General features: G+C 36.7%; 1 long non-coding RNA gene across 2 annotated transcripts; it reads left to right on the forward strand.

Annotated features, from left to right (window-relative positions):
• Positions 1 to 3,090: 3,090 nt before the first annotated feature.
• On the forward strand, positions 3,091 to 19,078 carry LOC145029320 (uncharacterized). 2 transcript variants are annotated; one of them, XR_013676470.1, is made up of 4 exons: positions 3,091 to 3,129; positions 3,246 to 3,304; positions 4,143 to 4,237; positions 18,471 to 19,078. It is a non-coding gene; the product is annotated as an uncharacterized LOC145029320 (long non-coding RNA). The 2 variants fall into 2 exon arrangements; XR_013676469.1 differs by lacking the exon at positions 18,471 to 19,078 and having other exon boundaries at positions 4,143 to 4,436.
• The last annotated feature ends 8,902 nt before the right edge of the window (positions 19,079 to 27,980 follow it).

Genomic DNA, 27,980 nt, shown 5'->3' on the forward strand with positions numbered 1-27,980 from the left:
CTTTTAGTTATATAAACAACTAAACACCCCTCTATAATACTATTTTAAATGGATTTAATGATATTTGTACTAAACTAATATCGAAAGAACTCAATATTAGTCTTATAATGACCACATCGTCGATACCTTTCTAATGATATATACATATGTATATATATGTGTACGTATACATGATTTATACTTTATTTTAATAAGTAAATATGCTATTATAATTTGTAACTCGTTCATACGAACTCCGTTTTTGACGTTCTTTATATCCACGCGTAGGTGGAGGCGTACTCTACAACTTTCGTTTAGACTCCGTCGGCTAATTTTGACTTTATTTTTAAAGTTATATTTTTAACAGGTCGGGACAGGATTGGTCTGTTTAAAATCTCATAACTTCTTCATACGAAGTCAGATTTTGGCGTTCTTTTTATCGATGCTCTTAGTTTAACATATTCTACGACTTTTGTTTAGATCACTAAGGCTAAATCTCTCTCTATCGTAAATTCACTATTCACGCTTCCCGGTATCGTACCGGTTCTATCGCGAAACTTTGACGGGTCATAACTTCTTCGTTATAACTAGGATTTCGGCGTTCCTTATATGCACGGAAACATTGAGACATATTCTAAAACTTTATGTAGAGATATCAGGATTATCTCACACTTTAATTTTGACCCTTATTTTTATTCTTTATTAATTATACATTTATAATTAAATAATAAACACATAAACACACATAATTCACATAATACTCAAATATTTCATCTTTATTACTTCAAAAAGAGTTACAAGAGTTGACCTAGACTATTACATTGACAAAAATGCTTAGCCCTGAAACCCGGGCGTTACAACATCACTCTTTTAAGTAGATCAATCAATATAATGATTTGAATTACTGATGAACCTTAATTATAGATTCATAATAACGACTATGAATATAATTAAAAGTTACACTTAACATGAACTAAGTGTAGCTTAACTTACAGAGGTTCTAGAATTTAAGTGGACATAATATTGACTAGGGATTTCCTAGTCGAAGGCTACTACTCAGATTAGTACTCATGGGTGTCGCAGGGCTTCGCCGTAGGTCAGAAACTAAGGGAAATAGGGTAAAATCAAGAGAATTTCGGTAGAGCGGAGGATGGGGAGTGAGGAAGTAAATGAGCAGAAGAAGTCAATTTATAGCACAATTATGTGCCGTGTACACCTGAGACGTTGCTCCTCCCATTTTTCTGCCACGTGTCACAAATATGGTGGTCCATGCCCCACCTTCTAGAAGGTGCGCACTGTGCATCCCACCTGTATGTGATGCCTCTTGGAAAACTTCAGAAAATCATATTTTTATCATACAAACTCCGTTTTCAACGTTTTTTATATCCACATGTAGCTATCGGCGAGATCTAAAACATTCATTTGGACTTCGCCAGCTAATTTTGACTTTGATTTTAAAGCTATATGTTTAACAGACTTAGGCTGTTAAAGTCCGTTAAAAGTTCATAACTTTATTATGATATTCGTTCTCGTCTGTCTTTATTTCGACAAAACCATATGGACGAGATATTCAACTCTTATTTAGATTGTTTTCCTAACAATCAACCGATCTCTACTTCAGTTTCTGAGCCGTATACTGCTGCGCTGAAACTTTAAAAAATCATAAACTTCTCTAACGAAGTTAAATTTGGACGTTTTCTATATGCACGTTCTTGGTTTAACGAATACTATAACTTTCGTTTTGACCTCTTAGACTAAAAAACAAGTTATCATTTTTTTTTACTATACGCATAGTCGTGCCGTTTTGATTGCGTAACTTCAAAGAAGCATAACTTCTTTATATGAAGTCGGATTTCAGTGTTCTTTATGTTCGGAACCCTTGTCACATATATTATAACTTTGGTTAATGTTATTTGTCATTAATAACCTTCTATCAAATGTTATTTTTATAACTAATTCTATTTAATTGACTAAACCCAAATGTACAAGTGTTACAACTTATTTGGGGATTGTTCAAAAAGTGTTATTATTTGAAAAACTTGCAACTAGCAACCTTTATGGTGCTCCAACCGATAATACCAAAAGTAGTGGCTTTCCATGTTGGAGTCTATTTCCAAATAACAAAACAACGAGTTCCTCCAAATATGAATCTCCAAAAAAATAGAGTTTGACTTCATACTAAAATGCTTCAAAGCATAAGATCAACGGAAGAAAAAAAAAACAAAATGAGTTTACTAAGTGGTTGAAGTGACAATTAGATGATTATAAAGATAATCTTATAAAGGACTCAATGGCTCATAGTCGTCACTTCTATCCATATGTATGGGACGCTAGTTATACTCCCCTACTCGAACTCCTGTCTTCTTTCTACCTGCAGGGACGCGTTATCACACTAAATGTTCATTCTCTATGCCTCTCCGTAAATGTTTTGACAAACTTTTACAACATGTCCGATTTACATTTACATATTCATTTTTGAGAACGTGTTCAATTTGGGTTCATATGAAATTGGTTAACTTTTCCTTGGCCAGTGGATTATCAGGCAAACCTTTCATTATTAGCTACGTACGCATTTATTTTGTTGCCAATTCAGTTCACATGTCTCTGTCTTTTATCATTAAGGTTAGGCCTTAATTAAAGGTATTACAACGAACCTTTCAACTGGGCCTCCCCAAGTATGTTATTTTATGTGAGCGTTGTTAGTTGACACTAGTGTTGGGTGGGCCTTGATCAGAATTCCACTGAAAGTCTTGAAACCCTTCTGTCCCCGTTTGCTGTTATGGCTCAACACCTGGTCAACAACCCTACACGTGAACCCCGACATTTATGAAGCAAATGATATGAAAGGTTGTCCAACATTTATAACCAGTGATCTCTCTGAAGCATATGATAGCTCATGGGCCTATGAAGCCCCACTTTATCACAAGTCCAGCTAGTATGGGGTAAGATCAATGACTATTATCAAAACACAAAACTCGATAATTGCAAATAGCTTGAATAATGCTAAAGACAGTATTTGTGACCTTAATGATTTCTTAGGCATTTGTTATCTTTGACTTGAAGCCAAGTTAATAGTGGTGTTATTATAGTATTGTTACTAAGCTAAACATTATGCCATGCATGTCAGACAGAATATAGAGTAATTGAGACGTAATCATTATGTTTTTACTTATTAAATTATTCTTGTTTCTGCTTTTAGTCTGTTAAAGAAATTATAGGTTGAGCATTTAAGCTAAGTTTAGGTCATTTTTTTTTTCACTTGACAGAGTGTTGACTCTTCTTTCCATAGCTGTTACTCATTGGTGTAAGAGAAAATCTCATTGAGGTATGTACTTCTTTCATCCTATTGCTTCAGAAAAAGGGTCCTCTTAGCGGTTTTGAAAGAATTGCAAATGAGCATTGGGATTGATTGGTGCATGTTCCTCTTAGCGGTTTTGAAAGAATTGCACATATTTCTAGGTTTTGCTTACTAGAATTATGCTTTTGATCACTTGATTACAAAGTTGACTGTAAGCTCAAGAAGAAAAACTTTGGTAACATAAATTGTAACACAGCGACAGTTAATGCAAATATTATATAAGTTCGAGTGTGTTAAGGGTATGAACTATGAACACGAAATTATTCTCATATTCTTTAAGAGTACAAAAGTGAAAGACTCAAAAAGCGATGAGGTCTGCCAGCAAAAATGCGCGTCTACGTGTTGTAACACAATTAGACACAAAAAAGATTGCACTCCAAATGAAATGATTCAAGAATTGGCCTTGTACCCTGTAGGTTCCTTTCCCTTATCCTTTCGTTGTAGAAAGTTAGTGGTTTCTTGACAGGCTTTCCATGGAGAGTAGCCAAATTGAACATGCTCATACTTATTGTCCCTTTTCATTTCAGTACTTATCAATTATGCCAGCACAGTTTCTTTAGGTAACCTCAGTCTCCCTCATCACTTAACGATAATAACCAAATAGTTACTGGTTGTTGACTTGCTAATGTTTGGTTTTTAACACATTTAATCTTGCATGTACATACTACAGATAACTTCAACCCATGCCAACCAAATTCTCTCTCTCTCTCTATTATTATTATTATTATTATTATTATTATTATTATTATTATTATTATTATTGTATATATATTTTTGAGGTTGATATACATGTGGGAAAGTGCAGTGCGTACAGGGTAAACTAAGGGTGGGGTGGTAGACAGAGTGATGAAGGGTGAGACATGAAATAGCTTCTTAAAAGCGAGACAAGCTCAGTAAAAGGTGAGACATTATGGGTCCCCAAACCTAGTCACAAACCTCCATATAACTCTTTTCTGAATTTTATAATCATTTAGAGTGGTTGCATCAATGTATTTGGTAAAACCGAAAAGCTTTGGTGCACTAGGGTCGTTTTTTTACATGAATTTATGTGATGAAGATTGTATAGAAATGGGCCTTTTATGTTATTTGTAGCATTAGTCAGCAACCACTTTTCACTATTTGGTAATCGAGTTCAATAAATCTTTCTTTAAAAATTTTATTATCTAAAAGTTTAAAATTTGATATCGTGTACAATGACATTTCAATGAGTTTTTAAGACATCAGCATGAAAATAATATATGTTTTTGAGTATGATTTCATCACCAAAGTTGATTTTTAAATGACGGAATTTATGTACATAAAATTTCAGATTTGTAACAGTATAGCCACAAACAAGGAAACCATAAATTAGGCTAGTATCCCACTTGTCATGGTAGACGACATGTTAGTTTTGTCACATTTTTTCAAATTTTAGTAATAGTCATGGCATGTGTTATCACACTTGTTATGATAGTTTTTAAAATTAATTAATTAAAAAAACTAACATTTCAAACATATATTTTTTTTAAAGAACTAAATTTTCATTAACTTCAAATAAAATCACAAAATTACACTTAAACAAAACACATTTGAAATTAAAATAATACACACTTAAATTTAAAAAAAACATAACACACAAATTAAACTAATGCACATTTAAACTTGAAAAACATAATACACTAGAAAAAAACTTAAATTAAAGGACAAAGAGTTTAAATTTGAGCAAATTTTAAGGAATGCCTCATAATTTATCAAAACTCAACAAACTGAAAATTTTTGTTAGTTTCAACATCGTAAGCCTCAAAACCATTTTGTAGCAAAGTATGTTTATTTTCACCATTACCAACTTCATGCACCACCCACATTGTTAAACTGATTTGTAAGTGCGTTTGCGTGCTTCCATTTGGAGTAGATTTATTCTTTACCTCGAGGGACCGGGGTTTCACGGTTGTATTTTTCGGTGACTCTCCTCCAAAAGATATTATATTATGGAGGTTAACGTGGATTGAGTCTTCTATAACATCAAGCCATGAATGAGACAACACCATCTCTTCTTTAGGGGGACAAAAAACGAGTCACACGAGCCATTAGCGATGATGTTTTGAAGAAGATGAAAAATCAGAAAGTTAGGAGAATTGAATTAAGAAGATTTGAATGGAGTGAAGAATGGATAAGGATGATGCTATTTATAGTTGAGAATTGAGGGTTTAAAATTTGAAATTTTAGAAAGAAAAATGGTTATATTTTTAAAATTCGGTGTTTTTTTTTTTTTTTGAAAAGAAGGTATTTTTTTTGATAAAAAAGAATTTGAGTTAATGAGTAAAAAAAGAAACTCACTTTGGCTCTCATTGGTAAAAGCTCACCAGGATGTCGAGCGGAGCTCGGCATGCCTCGACCTTGGCCGGTGTTCACTGAGGATGTTGAGATCAATACCAAATCCACTCCGATGAGCCTTAGTGATAAGTTTTTGACCAATTTTGGACAAAAGTCAATAAAATAACTCCTTAAAAACTATATTATAAATATGGTCATGGAAAATGTATTTTTCATTTGTTAATAATTTGGGAGGGCAACTAACTCTTTTCATATGCATACTTGGTATTTTTTATACATTATATACGACTGAACTCAATTTGCTCGTTTAGAAGACATATGGTAACTTGGTTTTGCAGGTTACCTGCATATTTGACATCTACATGTCATTAGTTTTTAGTTTTTAAGGTTATGATTAAGAGGCTAATCATGTTGAGTTGTTGAGTTTGGTCTTTCTTTTAACCGTATTGCACTTATTTAGGTTATGTTTGACGTACTAGCTGAAAAGGTAGTTGTTATATGAAAAGGTAACTGATAGCTAAAAAGCTAGCTGATATAATTTGACGTTTGGTAAAACTAGTTGAAAGATATTAAATAACATCAAAATGCCATTTGAAAGAATATGTTTTCTATAACTAATTAAGAGGTATATTTGAATTTTTTTTTAAAAGCTACTGAACAGATAGTCTAAATAACTTTTTAAAAAGCTAACTTATAAGCTATTTTTCGTTTTATCAAACATGATAACTTAAAAAAAAACTCGAAAAACCAGCTAGCTTATTAGCTAGTTGTGGCGTGCCAAACACAACCTTAAATTAAGTGAAATACCATTCACAAAGATAGTTAAAAACTGGTTTAAATCGGCCGGTCGAACTTGTTGGACCGGGAACTAGAGAAGGGAGCGGTTCAACTAGCACCGATTTTATGTCTATTTTTGAACCGAAAAGAACTGATCGTTTTTTTTTTTTTTTTATTTATACAAAAAATCAGTTAAACTGGTTAAATTAAATAAAAACACATGGAAATGAATCATGTTCATAACAAACTTTTTTGTTCTTTGTTTGTTTGTTTGTTTGTTTGTTTATTTGTTTGTTTGTTTGTTTGTTTGTTTGTTTGTTTATTTGTTTGTTTGTTTGTTTTTTTTTTTCAAATCTATTTAGATTTCTTTGAATAAAAACACATAGTAAATGTTATGAAGTTTTTTAATGCGTTTGTATTCATCTAAAAATATATTTTGTTTCCGTATTATACTTTATTTTATTTTTGATGTACGTTGATTGATATAAAACTTACGGTTATGTATTTTTAATGTATTTGGGTTGATTTTCAACTTGTATTTATGTGTATTTTTAATATTTAAATTTTTGGAGGTTTATGTGTGTATAGGAAAATAGGAAAAAAGATGAAAATTATAAATACCGGTTGAACTAGTTAAACCAGTTGAATCCGGAACCGAGAACCATATTGATTCAACTAAAAAATCGGTTTTTAAAACATTGGGTTTAAATGAGTTATAAAATGACATGATTTTATACTGAAAAAGTTTTAAATTCAACACGTGTGGAAAATAGGGTCACATTATAGTTTAAAAAATACTTTGAAAGACCGAGGTAGTATCCAAATCAGTATCACAACCCAAGGCCTACTAAAATGTCCCCGATACTCATAGCTTTAATCATCAATTTGAGTATAAGTCAAAATAAGTTAGACAATGAATGCATACTTAGAGTACCCAAGGGTTGATTCATTATGAGTTAAGTAATGATGAAATTTATTGCATTCGGATCAAACCTTCAAAATCAGTTAAAACCAATATAGTTAACAAAATCCCAATACTTAATGTCTAAGGTTTTATGATGTTATTAGATATTGATAGCATAAATATTTTTTACATACTTACGTTTATCTCTTCTTATTGATTATGTTGTTTGTTTAGCTAGCTTTCTATTTAGACTCTTATCTATTGCTTTTGTTTTAAGCCATCAATGAGAATTCATTCACGTCTTTATACCATTGAAATTCTAGATGGTATCAGATCAGGTTTCAAAACTCTAATTCAAAACATTCATTCATCGATCTTGAAGAATGACAGGAAGCGGAGAACCAAAAGACAAAAGAGACACATGGGAAGGATCGGTTACTAAAATAGATCATAGTTCCCCCTCCTATCTTCATCTATTTGATTGCGTAAACAGCTTCATGATAACGAAGTGCTCACAGATACCAACTATGTCGATTGGTCACAAGAGATGGAAAACTTTCTCTTTACCAAAAACAAATTCGAGTTTATCGACGGGACCATCAAGAAAACGGAGAAGGGGTCTTCAAAATACATGGACGCACTGTGATGCGATGTTAAAAGGGTGGCTTACCACCGTCATGGAGAAGAACATCCACAATAGTGTGAAATATACAAGCACTGCATCACAAATATGGTTAGACCTTCTCGAAAGATTTGTTAAGGAAAGCTCTCCAAGAGCTTATGAACTGAAACAGAAAATCGTAGCCACTCGACAAGACGGGGCCTGCATATCAACATATTTTACCAACCTTCGATTGTTGTGGGATGAAACTTCATCCGTTCAGTCCTCTCGTCAATGCTCGTGTGAGAATTGTTCATGTGACATTGGAAAAAGATTGAACGACTTCCAAGAAAAGGAACGATTATATCAATTCCTCATGTGTTTAGATTCCAAATATAATGTTATCAAGTCCCAAATTTTAGCAATCAAGCCTACTCCATATTTGCGCGCTGCTTATCACCTGGTGGCCAAAGATAAAATACAAAGGTCAATCTCACGTGACAAAAGAAATCCAGCTGAATCCGATGTGTTCAAGGCATTCCAAAGAAGAGATGGTAACCCTAATGTGAATAAAGAAAGAGGCTTTTCAAGAAACGCCAAAGATAACATAGAAACTAGAAAGAACGAAGGCGGAACATTTTACGGGAACATGGTCATAAGAAAAAGGGATGTTTCAAGCTAGTAGGTTATCCAAAATGATGGTTTGGAAAGAAAGAGAATAATCTAATACGAAATAACTGTTGAGAGAAAAAGCTTGAACAACTGTTAGTCATAAGATAATATGATGCGAAATAATAAGTTAATCTCGAAGGATCTTGTTAGCTCAACAATAATAAGTTATAAGAGTTAGATTACGAAAATATAAAGGAAATAAATAGCGACAAATTATATTAAGTAGACACCAAGTATACAACACCCAAAAATTTAAGCCAAATTTAAACTTTCCAAAAACATTTAAAAACCAAGAGTTACTACAAATTTGTTTCCAAAATAGCCTTTATCAGAGTTTTTCCTAAAATACATAACAAAATGTGAGAAGCGGTACGATCACGTCTTTGCCTTGCCTCGATCCCCTGATGTACCTGAAACAATAAATTGAAACTGTAAGCTCGAAAGCTTAGTGAGTTCCTCCAAAATACCCATACACACAACAATACACATATAATCATAAACAACATATATAATGGGTCCAATCAACCATTGGGTTGGAATACCCCATGCCCTCAACCAACAGGTTGGAATGCCGCGTTCTGTTGGCCTCCGCGCGAAGCAGATAAACCTCAACCACCAAACAGACATGTGCATATATAACAAATAATCACATAATGGTCTACAGCTAACACTGATCTAACATATCCTACCACATAACGCATCATATCATCCTATCTACCAGGATACCGATCTAACAATTCATACCACATATCATATAATATTATCCTACCCTCTAGGATACCGATCTAATAGATCATACTAGCATAACATAACCACATAACAATCCCAAGGTCCGTCTATGGTGCCTTAGACCCTTGAGTATAGTAAGGAAAACACACCTTGCAATGCTGACTCGTAGGAATAAGCTCAAACTCTCGGATCACTGACACGAACACCACCAAATATACGAACCATACTCGTAAATCTTAAATCTTTCCAAAATTGTCCTCAAAAGTCAATGGGTCAACTCATGGTTAAAGTAAAAATCATATGTCAAGGTCAACAGTACATATTGACCTTAACTCATCGTGTACCCTTAGCTGCTCGCCGAGTTTCTTTAATACTCGCCCACTCGCCGAGTCACCAGAGTGACTCGGCGAGTTCCTAAGGCTAGCGATCAAAGCTCTGAGACCACTCGTCGAGGTTTCCCACGTGTAACTCGACAAGTTTATACACACCTAACAGTTTGGGAAAACCCTAACCAACTCGTCGAGCCGCTCTATAGGCTCGCCGAGTACCTTAAATCCTTCATCCATACAGAAGCTTTTTAAGTCATGCAAAGGCTCCAAACAACAGATCTAAGCTTCTAGGGCATGATTATCACGTAAAGTTGCAAACTTTACGTGCATGCAAGATGATATGACCCAAAACAAGCTAAAAGTAGTGGCTTGAGGAAATGGGATAGGTCATAACTTGGCAATTACTGAACTTTATGATAAATAGAGGCTAAAGGAGCCCAGGTCTGTGGTTGCAACCTCATATCTTGACCCACACAAAGAATCACCACAAAATCCTAAAAAGGGCTCTAAACCCAACCATGTGGAGATCTAATCAAAGGAGAATCAAGGTAATAACTTGTTACCTTCAAAATGATGCCAAGCCAAAGAAGAATCCAAATCTACAACTGCCACTGGCTCCAACTTCTTGAACTCCAAGCTCTTAATTCAAAAAGATCTTCTTTCAAGGTAAAAAGCACACACAAAAGAGGGTAAACACGAATTAGGGTTTTTTGGATTCAAGAGAGGTAGTGAGAGAGGCTAAGGGGAATATGTGACCCTTAAATACGGTGCCAAAACCCCAGGATTTAGGGTTTCATCTACCAGCTCCTACTCGTCGAGTCCCTATTTGGACTTGCCGAGTAGATCACTAAACACACGAGCCAATCTGCTGCTACTCGACGAGTAGGGCTACCAACTCGTCGAGTAGACCTTGAAATCAAGAAAGTTCTTATGTAATTCAACTTCCTGAAGATAGGGGCGTTACAATTATCCCCTACTTGAACTAGACTTCATCCTCGAAGTCCGCCAAGGCAAACAATTTGGGGTTATGCTCCCGCATCTCGGCCTCCGGCTCCCACGTCCACTCGGATCCTCTCTGATGCTCCCACTGCACCTTCGCCAATGGTATCTCCTTGTTCCGCAATACTTTCCTCTTTTTTTCAGAATGGCCACCGGCCTCTCCATATAACTTAAGCGCTCATCAACTTGGATATCATCCAATGACACCACCACCTCTTGATCCATGATGGACTTTCGCAGCTGCAAGATGTGAAAGTGTTATGTACCCGACTGAGCTCCTTCGGTAGCTCTAACCTGTAAGCCACCTTACCTACCCTGGAAATGATCCTGAACGGCCTAATGTAACCGGCACCCAAATTCCCTCTCTTCCTGAAGCGGATAACACCCTTCCAGGGTGAGACCTTCAAGAGCACCATATCACCCACTTGAAATTCTAACTCAGAACGACGTTTGTTGGCGTAACTCTTCTATCGGCTTTGGGCAGTCTGCAAACGCTTCATGATCTATTGGATTCTTTCGGTAGTTTGCAATACTACCTCTGTCCACCCTATTACCCTGTGTCCGACCTTGCCCCAACAAACTAGAGTGCGACATCTCCGCCCATACAACAACTCGAAAGGCGGGGCACCAATGCTGGAATGATAGTTGTTGTTGTAGGAAAACTCCGCAAGAGGTAGGTGGGAATCCCAGCTCCCACCAAAATTAATGAAACATGCTATCAACATATCCTCGAGGGTCTGGATGGTCCGCTCTCTCTGACCATCGGCCTGCAGATGAAAAGATGTGCTAAAGTGTAGCCATTTGCCATGTTCCTCGTGGAACTTCTGCCAGAAACGGGAGGTAAATCTAAAATCACGGTCTGAAACAATGGAGACCGAACCCCATGGTGAGTGACGACCTCACGAACATACAATTCGGCCAGCTTTTTGGCCGAAGAACTCTCCCGTATTGCCAAGAAATAGGCACTCTTGGTCAGTCGATCTACAATGACCCATATGACATCAAACCCCTTCCCTGTCTTTGGTAGTTTAGTAATGAAATCCATCATGATCTGCTCCCATTTCCACATGGGAATCTCGAGAGGTTGCAGCAAACCATGCGACCTCTGGTGCTCGGCCTTGACCATCCTACAGGTCAAGCACCTTTCGACATACCAAGCGATCTCTCGCTTCATACACGGATACCAATAACTCAAACTCAGGTCTTGGTACATCTTGGTGGCGCCCGGGTGTAAAGAGAAATGAGACTGATGAGCCTCCTCCATAACTGTATATCTAAACCCACCAGACATCGGAACCCAAACTCGACTGCATCGCGTCAATAATCCCCGACTATCTTTCACAACGGGCGTTCTCGCCCTTGATCTTTTCCATCTTCCAGTTCTCCGGTCGCATGCCCTCAACCTGGGCATCTCTGATCAATCCCATAAGTGGAGAATCCACCGCTATCCTCATACATGTTGCTGGGGTGGAAGACCCAACTGACTTTCAGCTCAAAGCATTTGCAACCACATTCGCTTTACCGGGTTGGTAAAGGATCTCGCAATCGTAGTCCTTAACTACATCCAGCCACCTGCACTGCCTCATATTCAGATTCGGGTGGTCCATTATGTGTCTCAAGATCTTGTGGTCCGTATATATTTGTAAATTGGACCCCATACAGGTAATGCCTCCAAATTTTGAGAGCGAAAACCACCGCTCCCAACTCCAGATCATGTGTAGGGTATCTCGTCTCATGCGGCTTCAACTGTCGTGATGCATAAGCTATCACTCGTCCTTTCTGCATGAGGACTGCCCCTAACCCTGTGATGGAAGCATCATAGAATACCAAAAAATCCTCAACACCCTCGGGGAGCATCAAAACTGGAGCCTCGCACAAACACCGCCGAAGGGTCTCAAATGCCCTCTGCTGCTCACGGCCCCACTAGAAATCCACCCCTTTCCTCGCCGGACGAGTGAAGGGTACTGCAATCTTGGAGAGGCCTCGAATGAATCTTAGGTAGTACCCTGCTAACCCCAGAAAACTCCTGATATCTGAAGGGACCTCGGAACCTCCCACTGCATAACTGCCTTGATTTTTTTCCGGATTGACCAAAATCCCCTCCTGGTTAACAAGATGTCCGAGGAACTGGACCTCTCGTAACCAAAACTCACCCTTCGAGAACTTGGCATACAGACGTTCTCGTCTTAGAACTTCCAATAATTACCTGAGGTGCTCCTCGTGTTGCTCTTTGGCCTTGGAATACACCAAGATATCATCTATAAACACTATGACTGACCGGTCAAGCATCGGTCTGCAGACCTAATTCATCAGATCCATGAACACTGCCGATGCGTTGGTGAGCCCAAACGGCATCACCACAAACTCGTAATGACCATAACAAGTTCGAAACGAGGTCTTCTCCACATCCTCATCTCTAGCCAGACATGATAATACCCCGACCTCAAGTCAATCTTGGAGAACCAAGATGCACCCCTCAACTGATCAAAGAGATCGTCTATCCTCGGAAGCAGATAAAGGCTCTTTACGGTCAACTTGTTCAACTCTCTATAGTTAATGCACATCTGCTGCGATCCGTCCTTCTTCCTGACAATGAGAATCGGTGCTCCCTATGGAGAATTTCTAGGTCGAATGAACTTCTTGCCTAGCAATTCCTACAGCTGTGACGATAGCTCCTGCATCTCAAGCGGTGCCAAATGGTACGGTTCCTTGGCGATAGGGGCGGCACGAGGAACCAGGTCGATCCTAAACTTGACCTGCCTCTCTGGAGGTATTCCTGGCAACTCCTCCGAAAACACGTCTGCAAACTCCCTAGCTAATAGAACCTCGAAAACTGAAACCTGATCCTTGGCTCGCGTATCTACCACATACGCCAGAAAACCCGCACACCCATGCTGAATGTACTGTCGAGCCCTGGCAGCCGAATAGAATCCCGAACCTACTCTCGTGCCTTCCCCATATACAATTAGTTTTTCCCCACTTGTGTTTCAAACTACCACCCTCTGTCCCTCACAATCAATCATGGCACCAAAACAACTAAGCTAGTCCATCCCCACGATCACATATACTTCCCTCATGGGAATCGGAATCAAATCTATTGAGAAGGACACTCTGAAGATCTCCATCATACATCCTCGGAAAAATAAAGAAGTAGAAACCCCATGTTTGTTCGCCATAAAGACTCGCAACGGACACTCCAGCTCACCTACTGGTGCACTAAACTCCCTACTAAAAGCCTGGGATACAAATGACTGACTCGCTCCCGAGTCAAAAAGAACCAAAGCGGGCAATGAATTCACTAATAACGTACCTAACACAGGTACAACAAATAAGCATAATACAAGCATGATAAATAAGGCAAAGGATAGAAATATACCAGCAACCATATCCGGTGCTGCCTTGGCCTCCACGACCATAAACTGAAATGCACGACCCTGAGCCTTTGGAGGCTCTGCCTTCACTGGCCTCCGATCTACGATCCTCAAAGTGGCCGACGTCGGAGTCTGCGCCGGCTTGGTGGCTAATAATGGACACTGTGCCTTCATATGGACCACCTGCTCACAATGATAACAAAGCCTGACTCCCGAAGCTGGTGTCTGCTGTCTGCAATCCCTGGCTAAATGGTCCTATTTACCACATCTGTGGCACCCATTCCCCGATCGACACAACCCTAAATAAACCTTTCCTCACTTTCCACAAGTGAGGCCTGGCTGTCCTGCAATCCTGGTATCGGCGGTCTTGGACCACTTCGGCGCCGACTGTAATTGTGTCGGGGCCTGCCGCTACTCCTTCAACTGCAGGTCGATCTCCAACTCACGCCGCCTCACGGATTCCTGTAACTCCAGAAGAGTACCACATCGCTAGGTAGACACAAACTGTTGAATGTCGGTCTTGAGCATACTCAGATAACGAGTCATCTGAGCCTACTCGGAAGCAAACTCCAGGCAGAACATCGCCCTCTCAGTAAACATGCGGGTGATCTCCATCAATGATTCTCTATCCTGACTCAAACTCAAAAACTCATGTGCCAATCATTCCTTCTCGAGTCGAGGAACGTAATAAGCTCGGAACATATCTCTGAACTGCTCCCAAGTAACAACAGCTGTCTGGTCATCGGTGTACAACCCTGTTGTCAATCTCTACCAATCCTTGTCAATCTCAGCAGGTTCAGGGCACACTTGACCTTCTGGTCAATAGGGCATGAACAAGTGAAAAATCACCCCTCTACATCCCCATCAAAAGTAGGGGGCTTCGTGTTACCGAAGTCCCTGTACTGGAAGCCCCGACCGACTCCTACTCCTCCTCCTCCCGCTGATACAGCTGATGCAGCTGCCGCGGCCGCCATCTCAACAAAGGCTGCATATCTGTCGTCAAATTACTCCATCATCGCAGACTTAATAGTCCCAAACAGTTCCAGAATCTGGCTCCAGACAATCTCGACCACCTCATCTCCGATGATCTCTCTAACCCGATCCTCTATCATCACTGTCTCTCCTTGGACGATAACCTCGGGTACCACTGGGGCATCCTGATCACTCTCACCTGATCCCGATCCGGATCCAGTCACGAAACGCCTAGTAACCACCATACTAAAAATACAACAGGAAAATATCAAAAAATCCATGAAATGACTGAGAACCGACTCCCTACAAAATCCTAGGGGTTGTGACTACCTTGCCACACGTATGGGTCATGTGCTTTCAGTAGTACGGGCCCATACTACCTTCCACACCTACCCATATTTGTTTCAAGTATCACCATAATGCCCTAACACTAAACATACACATGGAGGTCGCTCAACCTTGCCCCTAGAGGAAGGCTAACTGTCTCAAAACTGACGTACCGGTCTCACGCAATCACCCGACCATGAAACTTCCACCAACCCTGTAGCATTGATGTATGCTAGCCATACATAACACTGGACCATATAGACTTTCGAATATCCAATCCTACCCTAGGCCCTAATCAATAAGAGCATAAGGCCATATCATACATTCTTAGGCTATAATATCTTAATTATATATGACTGTGATGCATACACAAGTAAATATAGTAATGATGTCAATCTCATATAAAGAAAACCCTAAGCTAGCAGGCATCATAATATCAAACAATCCTATTATGCAATTCCTGTAGATCCCTAGCCTAGTACTGGCATGCTTTGCTAACTTATCACATAATCAAATAACTGGTATAGTATTTTGGGGTTTACTTACTGGCTCCGGCTGATCGTACACTCCGCCTCCTCCTTAGTTATTTTGAAAACCCTTTTAAAATTTCATCTTGAAAATATTTCCTTGATTTGAGATTGGATTCACACGAGTGTTCCTCCAATTCCCTCAAACCATGGCTCTGATATCAACTTATAACACCCAAAAATTTAAGCCAAAATTAAACTTTCCAAAAACATTTAAAAGCCAATAGTTACTACAAATTTGTTTCAAAAATAGTCTTTACCAGAGTTTTTCCCAGAATACAAAACAAAATGTATGGAGCGGTACGATCACGCCTTTGCCTTGCCTCGATCCCCTGATGTACCTAACACAATAAACTGAAACTGTAAGCTCGAAAGCTTAGTAAGTTCCCCCAAAATACCCATACTCACAAATATACATATTATCATAAGCACAATATACAACGGGTCCAGTCAACCATTGGGTTGGAATACTGCAGGCCCTCAACCAACAAGTTGGAAGGCTAACACATTATGGGTCCAATCATCCTCGGGATGGAATACCCCAGGCCCTCAACCATCAGGTTGGAATGCCCCATTCTATTGGCCTCCGCGCGAAGCAGATAAACCTCAACCACCAAACAAACATGTGCATATATAACAGATAATCACATAATGGTCTACAGCTAACACTGATCTAACATTTCCTACAACATATCTCATCATATCATCCTATCTACCAGGATACCGATCTAACAATTCATACCACATATCATATAATATTATCCTACCCTCTAGGATACCGATCTAACAGATCATACTAGCATAACATAACCACATAACAATCCAAAGGTCCGGCCATGGTGCCTTACACCCTAAAGTATAGTAAGGAAAACTCACCTTGCAATGTCGACTCGCAGGAATAAGCTCAAACTCTCGGATCACTGGCACGAATACGATCACCTATATTTATTACGAACCATACTCGTAAATCTCCAATCCTTCCAAAATTTTCCTTAAAAGTCAACAGGTCAACTCATGGTCAAAGTCAAAGTCATTAGTCAAGGTCAACAGTCCATGTTGACCTTAACTCGTCGAGTACCCTCAGCTGCTCGCCGAGTTTCTTTAATACTCGCCCACTCACCGAGTCACTAGAGTGACTCGTCGAGTTCCTAAGGCTCACGATCGAAGCTCTGAGAGCACACGTCGAGGTTTCCCACGTTCAACTCGACAAGTTTATACACACCTAACAATTTGGGAAAACCCTAACCGACTCGTCGAGCCACTCTACAGGCTCGTCGAGTACCTTAAATCCTTCATCCATATAGAAGCTTTTTAAGTCATGCAAAGGCTCCAAACTGTAGATCTAAGCTTCTAGGGTAGGATTATCACGTAAAGTTGCAAACTTTACGTGCATGCAAGATGATATGACCCAAAACAAGCTAAAAGGAGTGGCTTAAGGAAATGGGATAGGTCATAACTTGGAAATTACTGAACTTTATGATAAATAAAGGCTAAAGGAGCTTAGATCTGAGGTTGCAACCTCAGATCTTGACCCAACACAAAGAATCACCACAAAACCCTAAAAAGGGCTCTAAACCCAACCATGAGGAGATCTAATCAAAGGAGAATCAAGGTAATAACTTGTTACCTTCAAAATGATGCCAAGCCAAAGAAGAATCCAAATCTACAACTGCCACTGGCTCCAACTTCTTGAACTCCAAGCTCTTAATTCAAAAAGATCTTCTTTCAAGGTAAAAAGCACACACAAAAGAGGGTAAACACGAATTAGGGTTTTCTGGATTGAAGAGAGGCAGTGAGAGAGGCTAAGGCAAATATGTGACCCTTAAATAGGGTGCCAAAACCTCGGGATTTAGGGTTTCATCTGCCAATTCCTACTCGTCGAGTAGATCACTAAACATGCGAGCCAATTTGCTGCTACTCGACGAGTAGGGCTACCAACTCGTCAAGTTGACCTTGAAATCAAGAAAGTTCTTATGTAATTCAATTACCTGAAGATCGGGGTGTTACAAAGTTGATTCATGACGAGGTTTGCATGAAAACACAAGCTAGTAAGTGTGATCAACTAAAGTAAAGAGGGACTTATTTTATTAGTGAAGATAACAGAGATAGAGATGAACGATCTTATATTTCAATAAAAGATATTGAATTATTGTTAATACATGAAGATGGATGCTCTATTTATAGAGTCTCTAAAGTTACATTGAAAAGTAAAATAATATTAAAAATATTGACTACGGTGACCTTGAATGGTTCACCGGATATTACAATGTAAACAAGCAATGGCAGTAAAGCAACATAAATAGTCTTCATGCATCATCCATCTCTGCGGTTGGCCTTTAAGTCCGCGGTTAGCAAAAGACAAAATTAATCTCCGGTCTGATCTTCTCCATGGTATCATCAAGACAACAGGTCTGCAGTTCCTTAGCTGAAGAGGCTCTCCTTTTGTTTTAACAATTTTACCCAAAAGTGACCTCTCATCTATTTTCTTCATTTGTGCATGATATGGGCATATTTGGTTATAAAATTCATGCATTATCTTAATACTTTATGTTGATTTTATCTCATTTAATGAAAAAAAGGTGCTTAATTAGTTTATAATTTCATTTTTTTAGCAACAATTACATGCTCGGATGGAAAAGGAAGCGGAACTAGCGATTGGAAGCTTGGATCTTGGGTTTTGAAGAAAGAAGGGCGTAGCTGGACAGCTTGACCCCTCATAAGTGTTTTGGGCATATCTCATGAACCATAACTTCTATTGACAAGATTCAAAATGTTCTGAAAACTAAACACAATTTCAGACGACTTTCATGTTTTGGGAAAATGCTGATTCCAAATGGACTCGGCGAGTAGGCCATCAACTCAACGATTTGGTCAGAAGTTTCGCGATTCTGGATACGTTGACTTGCCGTACACGAGTTTTAAGTGATGGACTCGCCAAGAAGGTCACTGGACTCGCTGAGTAGCCCCTGTTTTGTGAAAATCTATATAAAGGAACTTTCAGATCGATACCTGAGGATATAGATGAACCCTTGGAGGCCAATTGTCGACTAAAGGTGCTGCTGGATCGTAGGAAGCTAAGGAATCAACCCTACATTCAATTTTAAGGAGAATCAAGTCAAAATCAAGTTTACTCTTACCTAATCTCTTGTTTGAACTATGTTTTTACCAATTGATTTCGTTTTTATGCTGTTAATCACCTCAATCATGAGCTAAAACCTTTAAACTTCTGTTTGGGGAGACAAAATTGATACTATGGATTGATTACTCATGGTAGGATTGATTTAATATTGGTGATTTTGTTAATTCTAGTTTGTTAACGAACCTTATGTGTGAATGATAAATACTTTTCTGTTAATAGGAAGATAATTAAGTTGCATGAACATCTCTTAATTGCTACCTCATATAATTTATGTGACCACTTTATTATATGACTAGGATTAGCGATTGTGAAACTAGAATTAATAGAAAAATAGGTAAATTCATGTGTGTGCTTGTGTGATGACCATCAACAAGAGGTTAACTAAAGGACCAAATTAGTTAGTTATTACAAGTCTAAATTAACCCGAATAAATAATCTAGTGAATCAAATTAAATTAGACAACTAGCCACTGTTTGAGTTAGTCTGTTCTCTAAGAATTAGTGCAGCGAACGTGAATCTAATTACTTGAATCGGTAGCCAATAGAAGAATTAATCCATTGCACTATTACCATAATATCAACCATAGGATCAATTGAGTTGAACTAAACAGAAGTCCCCTTCGTCATTGAATTTAGTTGATTTTTATTTACTTAACTCTTAGTTCCTTAGCTTAAGTTTTAGTTAATTATTTAAGTTTCTAGTCTTGCAAAACTAGAGAAACCCCTTTCTATTACTTGTTTTATTTAGATAATATTAGCATTTCTTTTAATTGTTTACCGTTCCCTGTGTTCGATACCCTACTTACCTGAACTAAACTGCTAATCGATAGGTACACTGCCTTTCGTGTGTTCGTCTTTGTGATTAAGTTAGTAGGATTAAAACTAGTTCGTTTTACACACATCAGTGCATTTTAAGGAACCTGATGATGATCCTCCAAAACTTTCTCACTTCAAATAGCCATTGGATTCTTCTTGAAATCTGGAACTTTACTTCATTAGTTGTGTGCTTTGATCTTTGCACCGAAGCCAGAGTGACATCCAGTTGCTTCTTTGTGAGGCGATGGATTGAGGATACAGGAATGAAGTACTTGGGACTGTCTTGAGTGTTATTATATAAAACCCCTAGCTCCGGGTAACTTGTTGCACCAAGGGACATATCTTGGAATCCTTCAGTGTAGTTTGGAACTGGCTTAAAGTGAAGAAAATCGAGTTTGTTGGCAAGGATCGGGTGCATTTCAGCATCTATCTTTCCGAAGTCACATACCAATGCCTTTAAGAATTCACAAGCCCTTTCAAAGGCAACCTTTATCTTTGGATATTTTTCAACTTTAAGCTGAAACACTCGGGCTATCAAAAATATCTCTTCGGGGTTCATACACACAAAATCTTCTTGACTTATGATGTACTCAACTCCTTTTATGGTCAGGGTGTATTGAAAAAAAAATTCACTTTTCATGAATTTTTTAATTTTGTAATTCTTAACCCCGTCTGGTTTTATCATTGGACCATATATTTTCAAACTTAGAACAATTCTTAGCATGAAAGAGGTTTAATCGTTCGAACTCCATTGGGAGTCTTCTATCATCTGAAAGGATGAGATAAAGAGATTGAAAGACTAGGAGATATTTGGAATTTGGAGAAATCGGAATGTCCCATTACCCACAGGATCGAGGTTTAGCATAAGTGAGATAAGGAATGTAATCAACATCAAGAAATCTACGAGTTAGGTTCACCTATGAATTGATCAAGTTTTCATCCAACGTAGTATCAAACCCTTGTTCCTTCCAAATTTCATCCGCAAACTTGGCCGCTCTCCAGTCACGTTTCTTTTGGGCTCTGGTCGGAAAGTCATCACAATGATTTGAAGACATTTGAGGAGAATTTTGAGAAATTGACTTTTGATGAGACTTTTGTGGGGATTTTTGGATTTTTAGGAGAGGACCATGGAGTTGGTTCACTGTTGAGCTCTGCAATAGGAGGTTGATCCCTTGGAGGAGTTTGAGAATGATGAACTGAGGGAGTTTTGGACTTTAAAGGTTCTCCGTTTGGATCACTCTCACTTCCCCCTTTTGAGGAAGCAAGCTGCAACTGCTCCTCGAACCATTGTTTCAACCCATCAATTTTATGAAACGTCTCATTGAACTGGGTTTTCATTTGATCACAAACTTCTTGATTGTTGGGGATCTTTGAATTGAACAGAAGTTGATAAATCACCTTTGTAAGGCAGAGAATTTCATCAATACTCTGATTGGCCATGAGTAATCTTCTTAAGACCTTGATGGTGTCTTGGAGAACTGCAAACCCTGATTCATATGCTGTATGTGTTTCCTCAACAAGCTGTTTAAAATTGCTTGCTTGAGTTTGGAGGGTTTGTTGGAACTTGGTTCTTAATTCTTTTACTTCCTTGATGAAATTTTTAGCCTTTTACATGAATTCCATGTGGTCTGCAGTCCGTTGGTTGTTGAGGTTCCTGATGTCCATTTCGATTTGCAGAAGAATCTTCTCTGCAGTCATTCGTTCTCTTGTCTCCAAAATCTCAACAAGTGACTGTGGTGTTGGAACGTCAGCCTTCTGCGGTGTTATGGTGGTGACCGCGGCTAAGTTTTGGTCTACTTTGGCTTGAAGGTTGAGGAATTCTTTTCTTGAAACTGCTATCTTCTTTTTCTTCTTTTGTTTGGGCTTTGAAGTGGAATGATGAGATCCACTGGATTCTTCATCATCAACAACCATGATGAAATCGTCAGAAGGAGGAGGCTATTGAATATCATCGAGATTGTCATCATCAAGACGAAACATTAGGGCTGAACTGATCTTGATCGCGGTGCCATCATCATTTGAATCATTAACTTCATCATTTATGGGAGGATTGGAAGGGCCAACTATATTCTCCATATCTTGAACTGCCAAAACGTCTTGTATTGTTTTTGCGTTATTAAGCATCGTGGCCCAGTATTTTGCCACAAATTCGAGAGATTCTTCATTTTGTTGTTGTTGTTGTACCTGTTGTGCCTTTCTTGTTTCAAATCTCTTTTAAAAGATTTAAATTTTCGTAACCCATACTTTATTGTTAGATGATATGGAGTCCAAGAGTCATCAGATGCATATATGTCAAGTCCTTGGCGCACCGAGGTGTCCCTCGGGTTCATGGATTATTGCACATTGGTGCTCACCATGCTTAAACCGCTTGACTGTAATGAAGGCGATACAGGGTTTCCATAGCTTCCTTGGTCTCCATTATCTAAAATCAAGTTTGGCATCGACTCTGTACCAGCAAGGGCTAGGAAAGAAGTGCCCTATGGTGCAACAAGTTTACCAAGTATATGTGTGACTCGAAGAAAATGGAGCACAACTCCTTGGGTCTAAAGACGTGCAACCATGAGGCCCTGGAGACCTTAGGGCGAGTAGTAACAACTGGATCCACTTGGGTTCCAAATGGAGGTCTATCTCCATCATGAGATAAAACATATACACTTGTTGTATCTGAGTAGTGAGATAATGCTCTTTCAATTGATTATGCAGTGACTCAAATTGCCGTGAAAGTCTTTTGAGAGACTCATGTATGTGCTTTGGATTGTATTTGGCTAGGATTGGGGTTGATCTTTAATTTCTTTCTCCTAAAAACATCTTAGGATTCTGAAGGCTCATCTTAATGCTCATCAATAACATTAACATGTATGCCATAAGCCTGGGAAGGAGAAAGTGGCACTGTGTGAGTAGGCTCTGCGGTCTTAGACTTTCTCTTCTTTGGAGAACCAACTCATTTGATAACAATATTCATGGGAGTTTTTCTTGCAAGGGATTTGAATCTTTTTGGTTTTGGCTGCAAGACCTGGTCTTCGGTGAGCTGGATGGGTCTAGGCAGGGAAGAGTGATATGGGACAATATCAGTTGTAGCCATAATATGATCAGCTACCTCAACCATAGTGAGTCCAATGGACTCCAAAATATACATTGGCAATCTACCAATGGGACCAAAAACAATTTGATCCTTGGAAGGAGTATACCTTTTTACGATCGCGAGCTAAGAACAAGTTAGTGTTGTTTCCCATGCTAAGTTTAGCATCTTTGTGTAGATCAACAAGACATAATGACCAAAACCTTACAAGCGTGATCTCTATTATGCCTTCCTTTGGTGCATCCTTGGAAACGTACTATAGCAAATCATCCTATATGATTTACTCGTAATTGGCAACATTCCTTGTGAAGATACTCCACACAATGTCCAACAATTGCTTTCCCATGTTACCAGTCCCTCATATTCTACCTAAGAGACTCCTCATCACGAAATGACAAACAAATTGTTAGACATCAGGCAATTTGCTTTTCTTGAACTCTCATACGCCTTTAAGTTTTGTTTAATACCCCATTTGATAAAGGGTAGAGAAGACGTATGAGGTGCTTGGAGAGTAGACTTCACAAATGATTTATGATAACTACTTTAACAATTCCAAATCCTAGGATTAATTTTTTGAATTAATTATTAAGGATATATGCTGATTTACAAGTTTCCATAGATAGTATATAAGTTTCTCTAGAATTAGGGCTCTTATTTCCTAATTCCATACTTAGGGGTGGAATCACCCATTCTAAAGATGTTATGATGATATATTTGCGAATAATTATAAACAAGTATCATAAAAAAATTTACAAAGCTTAGATTAATGATCAAATTTAGATTTATACACTATAACTAAAGGTCTATGACTAAGCTAACTTTAATTCTCTCTAGTGCAACTTGTCTCCTCTTCAATAACTTATGCTCTTAGAAAATCGACATCTACAGCTCGTCTCCTATTTCTCTAAATCGATCTCTCGCTACTAAGAGATAGTATAAGCTTAATTCTAAATTTAAGGGGTTTGAGAACTTAGGTCCATCCTTCACTTAATCCTTCAATTAAGACACTACTTATCCTAGTTGAGTGAACAACATCTTATGTTTTAAACTAAACTCCATCTATTTGAAAGACCAATTTAAGTCTAATTGACACTAGTTTAGCTAATTGACCTTACTTATATATTTTCAAATTATGGTCACAATGAATTATTAAAACTTATAATATTCTTTACTTTTCCAACTAAGAAATTATTTTACAAATTTTAATCTCAAATTTATTTATTTGAAGTTTTTAAATAGTTTTAAATTTTATCAAAAAAAATAAAATAAAAAAAATAGAGGGTGTTACACTAAGCATGGGAATAGGACCGCCACTACGAAGCTGTAAGGGTAGACAACATGGGAAAAGTGTAGATTCATGATCGTTGCAATATTCATGCACTGGTCTCTCATCAAGGAAGGTTGCAAGGTCTTGAAACTACACATACACTTTATGCATTACATTGCATGGCTAGAATGTACGGCTTCTGTGCTTAAGCAAATGCACCATATAATCATTGTTGTTTTCATAGATCCAATCCACAACATATTTTATGTCAACTTGTCTCTATAAATAGAACTCTTTTATATGAATTCAACACTAATGTAGGAATGTATTTTAGATGGCTAATAATAAAATATTTATCGAGTGTGTTGTTCGTAGAATTAGCTAGATTGTTCTGATCGAGTGAACCATATTAAATTCTTATGTTTTCTGTTTTTCTTTGCATTTATTTATTTATTTATTTATTTATTTATTTTTGTCATGTGTGATTGTGTTTATCGGTTTATCAAAGTCCTTAATCCTAGCAAATAAGTTGTTCTTCAAGGAAACATTTAACTATTTTGTGATACGTCATATACCACTAAAGTGACTAAATCTATTTTGTAAACATCATTTTTATCGACAGTAACCTGCATTGCCGATTATATCTCTTATTTGTAATATAAGACCGATATGAGGACATTATGTTGAAATGACATGACAAATCATACCAAGTTTACAAATATCTACCCATCCAACTTTATAGAGAAGGTAAATTAGGTCAATAAAGGAACCAAATCATTCTCATCTTCGTTGACGCGGTTGAAGGTTCTTTTGAGATAAAAAGTACAATTCTTTAGTGAATCATTTGGAAAATGCATTTAGATCCAATTTGAATTGCATGTAAAATGAGGTGGGGCTCAATAGGTTGCACAGGTTAACCCGTGTTACCCCTCAAAATTTTCAGCGTAGTGTTAACTTTTGAAAAAAAATTCAACGTAATGCAATTTTTCCGGTATGCTACCCGTAAAAACATGTGTGATATCTTTGACATTTTGTTCCGAATCCACTATTGTCTCCTCACATGGTACACTTTGTAATGTACATATTCTCCATGTGCAAGTCTTTGCCATATTATGTGCATATAATATCTACATAAATAAAGAGACTTAAACGAAAATACGGGGTTATTTTTGGTAGAAGTTGTGTCTTTTTTATACTTGGTAAAACGGTATTTATTCAACATGTTTGTTCACTTTAATGGTCTGTAGTGTATAAAAACCATAAAATGACAGCATGAAGAACTATTGGTTATCCTTCAAAACCATTAATTCTAAATATTTATATCACGTAGATACTAAATGAGTAAATAATCTGCCATGGATGGTTATGATAGTTTCTTTTAAACAAACACATTGAGCTTAGTGATATATAATTCAAAAGAACGACCAAATATATGCATAAAAAATTGGTTACATTCTCCAATCGGTTTTTATTTTATCCAACAAACTAATATAAAAATTTTAGGTCACAAAGATGCACAAAATATAGCAAGAAATAATTTCACTGGTTGTTGAGTTTTAAGACATGGTTACCCATGTGCTTGAGACACCTTTGTTGGCATTTGTTCGACCATACAATAAGCATTTTCCAAATACGGCTCATTGTTTAATGTTTTTGTAAAGAATTTATATAGGTTGTTTTTTTCTTTCAAAAAACCATATTAAAATTGTGTTTTGCACGCCACAACTAGCTGATAAGTTAGCTTATTTTTCGAACTTTTTTATGTTGTCGTGTTTGGCAGGTCAAAAAGTAGCTTATAAGCTAACGTTTTGAAAAGCTACTTAAACTAGCTTTTTAGGAGGATTTTTTTTTTTTTTTTTTTAATTTCCAAATATACCTCTTAATTAATTATAGAAACAAATATTCTTAAATATCCTTTTATGTAATTTTATATATTTCAGTTAGTTTTACCAAACATAATTTTTTATCAGCTAGCATTTCAGCTATCAGCTAGCTGTTTATTTAACAACTAGTTTTTCAGCTATCAACCAGTTTTTCAGCTAACAACTAACTTTTCAGCTAGTACGCCAAATATAGCCTAACAACGTATTGTTTTACAAATCTTTAAATAATCAACATTTTCTTATACAATATTTGTAATAATCAACATTTGTTATTATCGTAAAAGGAGCCTTTGATGCAATATTTCATTTATATTAATGAACTATCATAATATTTTATTTGATTTTAGTTGTCAAAACTAATTTACCGAAGATAACACAAAACCTACAGGATTGTAGGTTGGTGTAAAAATTTGTGTTTTTTTTTTCCTTTTGAAAGAGAGTATATTTGGTAGTGCATGGTACTCTCATAGAGGACGAGTCCTCTTTTTCACCTTCACACCATTACCCGTTTTCCTTTCGTTGTGGAATGTCAAAATCTTGATGTAAACAAGTCTGCTTTCAGGTGTAGAGAATTCTCTTTCGGCTGCGGACCAACCTCCACTTATTATATATATATATATATATATATATATATATATATATATATATATATATATATATATATATATATATATATATATATATATATATATATATATATATATATATATATATATATATATATATATATATATATATAACTCCAAATATTAGTGAATATATGATCAAATTATGATCATTGGATTGAAAAAAATTATAGACTACGATTTTAGAATGCATTGTATTAATATAGGATAACAATTACCATTTAATTACATTAATTTAATTCTAAGGGTACTAAAGAGTAATTATGACATTTTATTAAATGAGATAAAAAAAGAAGTAACCATATTTTAGGAAACCAAGTCAAATATATTAATAAAATCCAGATTATTATTTTTACAACCAAATCATAGAAAATCATCGTTTGAAAAATTTTCAATATTTTTTTTACACGATAATCACATAAAACGAAGTAGATTTAATTCTGTAAGAATTACTTAGTTTTATAACATATTTCTTTCTATAAAATTAGACGATTTCACTATTAGTTTTACAAAATATTAAGACATTCTTTAAGAAAAGTACAAAATAAAAGAATCAGACGATTGAATTTTTTAAAAATCAAAAATTTACCTGATACTTATTTTATTCTTTAAAAATCACATTTCATTCTTTAGGAATGCATTGACTAATAATAATTTGAACTACTGTTATAAAACTAGTGATATATGTTAAAAAAAATACATTCTTTAAGAACGATCAATTAATACTTTATAATATATTTTTTTATATAATGTTAAGAAAAGTACAAAATAATGTTTTTTTATACAATGTTTTTATATAATGTTAAGAAAAGTATAAAATAAAAGAATCGGACGATTGAATTTTTTAAAAATCAAGAATTTACCTGATACTTATTTTATTCTTTAAAAATCACATTTCATTCTTTAGGAATGCATTGATTAATAATAATTTGAACTACTGTTATAAAACTAGTGATATATGTTAAAAAAAATACATTCTTTAAGAACGATCAATTAATACTTTATAATATATTTTTTTTAAATCTATACAATATTCTTTTTATACAGATTCACTAAAACTATCAACCAACGGAAAATTGTTGAAGAATAGGCAAATATTATTTCTACATATAAAATATCTTATACTGTGTAACATAATCTTGAAGAATATGTAATAAACTAATATATTATTTGTATAAATTCTGAAAGAATGAACATTCGATTTAGCATTATATATGAGTTTTAGTCACCAACTTTCTTTATACGTATATTAAAGAATTCAATTTAAACTACTTACAAAAATTAAAGTAACGAAGTTAAATGAAATGAGTTAC

This window comes from Lactuca saligna, chromosome 2 (genome assembly GCF_052625555.1).
Source record: "Lactuca saligna cultivar CGN05327 chromosome 2, ASM5262555v1, whole genome shotgun sequence".
Classification (NCBI taxonomy): Eukaryota; Viridiplantae; Streptophyta; class Magnoliopsida; order Asterales; family Asteraceae; genus Lactuca; species Lactuca saligna.